We start from the raw sequence: 5,119 nt of genomic DNA, 5'->3' as shown, positions 1-5,119 counted from the left end.
CCATCCTCTTCCCTGTTTCAAACAAGAAAATATAACACTAAGATTTATTTATTAACGTCATCATCAGGTATCTACAAACTTGAGAAGCCGCCACTTACACTAGGCTGAGTCTGTAGCCAGGATACCCAGCTCAACCTTCCATAACATTTCATATCATACTTTATGACTAGCCTAGTTATTTAAGCTTTCTTTGATAGAGAAAGAAAAAATTGATCGTAAAGGCGGTTTGAAGGGAAAACGCTGGGTCTCCTGGCTAAATTTGTGGCTAGACAGACTCGTTTTTTCACAGAACTGTGCGTTTCTCTGCGCGATAGTCGTTTAGGGGACGTAGGTAATGTTTATTTACAGGTAATCAAGATTCTAATATGAAAGTGGAAAACAATAAACTGCCGTCATTAGCTAGGAGGGGGAGAGGTGGGGGTGGCTTTTGGAGATGGCCAGTCAGTTAGGCGCGTACAAGAGTTATCTTACCTTCTTTCTTGCCTCCAGCGGTGAGTTAGGGGGCCACCAATCCATACTGTGTATTTTACCGTGGTCACTCACAAACAGAGTTGTTTGCCATGGTATAGACAACCGCAAAAAACTAAATTGTTTAAAAAGGATAACTACCATAACACAAGAACTCACAGTATAGTACTAAATTTGCACAAAGTAAAAGGCTAAGAGTATAAAATATCAATTGTTTAATAACATTCTATGAAGTATTCTATAATGGAAAATCATTTGAGACTTACGTAATCAGCATGAGATAGTTTGTTGGGAAAGGTTGCTGAATATTGTTCCATTATTTAAAAAAATGACCGCTGAGCGAATGTAAATTGGAGGTGGTTGTTTATCTACACTAGGTACACTAGGTAACTTGTGAGTGAAGTGCAGAGCAAGTATATTTCGAGCTAAAAATGGTTCCTTCCTGATCAATATAGTAAATTTCAAAAGGAATAATTGAAACAAGAATGTATTGAAATTTCAATAAACACATTGAAAATGTGTATGTACTCTTCAAAAAACAATCACACAATGGTTCCATGGCGAAAATCTATTTCATGAAATTTAAATTCACTTTTCGAAAGTGTTCTTCAATTCAATTCAATCTTGCAAAGTTTCTATGATTAAAGTAGGTAAGATATATTCTATCATCTGAATATATCTTCTTGTTTCATGCAAAAGATATAGAGTGGATCTCAACAAAGAATTATCCTGCTAGCAAAATGGAAAAGTTGCTCCGTGAAAAACTTGAAAATAACAACAGCAAGCGAAAAGGACAACGACACCTTATTTCATGGGCAGAAGCAATGCATATAAGGACAAACAAGAAACAAAGAAGGCAGATAATAAAAGGAGGATTGAATTACATAGTATGTAAATCTGTGGAGACGTTGATAAAGACTTCATGAAATGTTATAACACCATTGCGGGGACATTGGTGTACCTCGTGTTGAGGAGAAGTCTGGCGAAGACAGTGATTTTGATTTCTTATGGATGGAAAATACAGAGATTGATGGTAAGTAGGATTGTTGTTACATTTCTTGACACTTCATATATCATGATTTTACACTCATTGTGAAAACATTCGGGTTGAGGTACTGTAGGGTTTAAAAAATAGTGGCGACAACGAAAATGAGTTGTTGAAAAGATGCGAAGAAGAAGTCGGCATACTCAAAAAAGAAATGTCTAGCTACTGGCTTTTTTACAGTATAATTGGAAAATGAGATAGATGTCAATAGCTTCAACTTTTATGCGAATGAGGTATGCTGAATGCTTCTTTTGCCTAATTGTGCTAGTTTATATTTATATTTATTTTTTTTTGGTTTTGTCAAATGTTCAGGATTCTTCTTTATTGTGTGCTTCTGATTGGGATATCTTAACAACAGCTCTTGCAGTTTTAAAACTTAGGATTAGATATGGTTTCTCAAATGCTTTTCTATGACATTTTTTTATATTTCAGTGCTTACCAATGGCGAAAAGGTTAATCCTGAAGAGAGGCATGTTTCCCTGTCCGGCTCAGACAGTGACCCGGAATAATGTAGCTGTTATCGTCTGTATTTATTATTTGAACTACCATAGCTCTTTTCCGGGATTACATATTTTTTTAAGATTTCGTATCGTATCCGAAATCTTGTTTAAACGGGCTTTTTCCTCCTTCGTTTTCCTTCTTATCCTTCTCACTCATTTCACACAGTATGTTCTATTGTTTGTAATCTATTTAATAATAGCCGTCGTCTGTCTGTCTGTGTGTCCGCGAAAGCCGTGTCCCGTAACGGAAACACGAATTTTTAAAATGCGCATCAATACCAAATGCGATATATTTCTGTCCACTTTGTTGCAACGGGTTAATTTGAAGGACGGACGACCCCGTGGATTTTTCCACGGGCTAACGACTAGTCTCTATAATAATAGCCGTCGTCTGTCTGTCTCTGCGCGGACCCCCCGCTGAGTTAGAAAATGATGTTGCGGAAACACGAATATCAAATGCGATATATTTTTATTCACTTTGCTGCGACAGGTAAATATAAAGGACGGGCGACTAATCAACGACTAGTCAATTTATATTATCAACTTGTGTCAAGTCATTAAAGTATGTCTCTGAACTATAAAGGGAATGAAATAAATTGAATTTGTTCCGAAATCTTTTAGCCTGCAAGGACTTTTCATTCTACTTTAATCAAGAAGAGAAAAACTAATAGCTCTATACTATATTTCAACTATTTGTAGAATATATATTTTTCCCTTTTTAACAAGTAGTTAATTGCTTCTTAGAATAATACAAGACGTATAATATACGTAAAACTAGCACACCTCATACGTGACACTGTATTATACATACTCATTTGTGGAAATAAATTGAAATCAATCACAATGGGCTATCAAACGGAAAGTGAATGTCTCAATATCATTCCCTATGTAATATATTAAAAAGGATGACCACAAGCTTGATCATATTATTTTTGAAGTAATCATATAAAAAACTTCCTATATTAACAAAAAGCAATTCATAAAGAAGTAGCAATCTTTTTGTGAAACATTCTGTGATGCCACGGATGCTAATTGTTTTGACTTTCGTAGTGCATGAGCATATTTTTAGAAAGTAGCTTTTAGTCTGTGAAATACACAAACACCACTAGATTTCATCAAGACTCTACAACTATAAACTACAATCGTTCAATATATATTAACAATTGTTTCACAAAAAACGGATTCTTCTATATTCGAAAGCATAACAGATTAATCCTTAGCGAAGACGGCGTGATACATATTTGCCGAAAACTTTGTTCCGGTATACGTTAACAAGTTTTAATGTTGTGAAACAAAAAAAGGTTTCTTTCAACCAAGAGATAATCGGCATATAAAAAAGTATTCAGGTCTTAATTCATCGAAACAAGACAAGTAGAGTTCGTATATGTGACAATACCTTAGACACATTTCATTTTCCGGCCAAAATTAAGCGAAACGAGAGAAACATGGAGCGCTTAATTGATAATGGCATAGACAAGTGCCGACTTCGGTGATTTTTGGTCTAAAATTCGTTTTATATTGTCAAAATTGAACGAAACAAGAGAAACATGGAGCGTTTAACTGATATTATCATAGACAAGCGCCAAATTCGGTAACTTTTGTTCTGAAATTTTATATTCCGGCCAAAATTGAATGTCAAAAAGTATTATCTAAAAGGTTATGAAAGGCCCAATTCACCAAAACAACTGAACCTGTTATGTATAGATTGCTTCTAGAAACATGACCATTTTCCTGAATTTTTATCAATGGCCTAGCTCACCAAAACAAGTAATTCTATTATGTACAGATTGCTTCTAGAAACAGGATCTTTTTCCTGAATGTTTATCAATGGCTCAATTTACCGAAATAACCGCATCTGTGATATATGGATTGCTTCTAGAAATAGGAGCTTTTTCCTGAATGCTTAACAATGGCCCAATCCACCGAAACAACTGAATCTGAGATGTATGGATTGCTTCTAAAACAGGAGCTTTTTTTTAAATTTTTATCAAGGGTCTAATTTACGGAAACAACCGTATCTCTTACGTAATACTGATCACTCGCCTTCACTAATGGTATTTGGAACATACATTACTTGTGATGTATTCTGTTAGACTCAAACAAACTGATCATGTCTCGTTGGGTAAGCGCAGTAAAACACAAGATGTGAAATTGAAAATGAATATTTAGGCGTGTCTGCTAAATTTGTTTCTTTGTCTCTGATATTATGATGACCACTGGCGAATCGGCCATCATGGCTTGTTTATCTACCAACTACAATTGATGTACTGATAAGAATCTTTTGTGGGAAGATGTCCAGATAATTTTTCGTTTGTATATAGTGCGAGACCATCATGGCGATGGTAGTCACTTGAACGCCGTTTTCCCCAGTTCAATTTAACTGAAAAGTTAGAATATTTTTTGAAACTATTTGTATGAAGCTTAACTGCTGTAAACCCCTGCGCTTCTTAACAGGCTACTACACTCTGCTACAGAGAAATACGCTCTACTACGCTCTACTACAGGTTACTACACTCTACTACAGAGAAGTACGCTTTACTACAGAGAAATACATTCTACTACGCTCTACTACAGGCTACTACAGGCTACTACACTCTGCTACACGCTACTACACTCTACTACAGAGAAATACGCTTTACTACAGAGAAATACATTCTACTACGCTCTACTACACGCTACTACACTCTACTACAAGCTACTACAGGCTACTACACTCTACTACAGAGAAATACGCTTTACTACAGAGAAATACATTCTACTACGCTCTACTACACGCTACTACACTCTACTACAAGCTACCACATGCTACTACACTCTACTTACTACACGCTACTACGCTCTACTACACGCTACTACACTCTACTACAGAGAAATACGCTTTACTACAGAGAAATACATTCTACTACGCTCTACTACACGCTACTACGCTCTACTACACGCTACTACACTCTACTACAGAGAAATACGCTTTACTACAGAGAAATACATTCTACTACGCTCTACTACACGCTACTACACTCTACTACAAGCTACTACAGGCTACTACACTCTACTACAGAGAAATACGCTTTACTACAGAGAAATACATTCTACTACGCTTTACTAC

General features: G+C 35.9%; 1 long non-coding RNA gene across 1 annotated transcript; it reads right to left on the bottom strand.

Moving 5' to 3' along the window:
* Positions 1-2,678: 2,678 nt before the first annotated feature.
* Positions 2,679-5,119, bottom strand: LOC130646909 (uncharacterized). The gene is made up of 2 exons (XR_008982786.1): positions 4,833-5,119; positions 2,679-4,778 (listed from the first exon to the last, which is right to left on the bottom strand). It is a non-coding gene; the product is annotated as an uncharacterized LOC130646909 (long non-coding RNA).

Source organism: Hydractinia symbiolongicarpus, chromosome 6, assembly GCF_029227915.1.
Source record: "Hydractinia symbiolongicarpus strain clone_291-10 chromosome 6, HSymV2.1, whole genome shotgun sequence".
NCBI classification, from domain to species: domain Eukaryota; kingdom Metazoa; phylum Cnidaria; class Hydrozoa; order Anthoathecata; family Hydractiniidae; genus Hydractinia; species Hydractinia symbiolongicarpus.
Note: the sequence above shows the minus strand (reverse complement) of the source record. Positions and strands in the feature narration are given on the sequence as shown.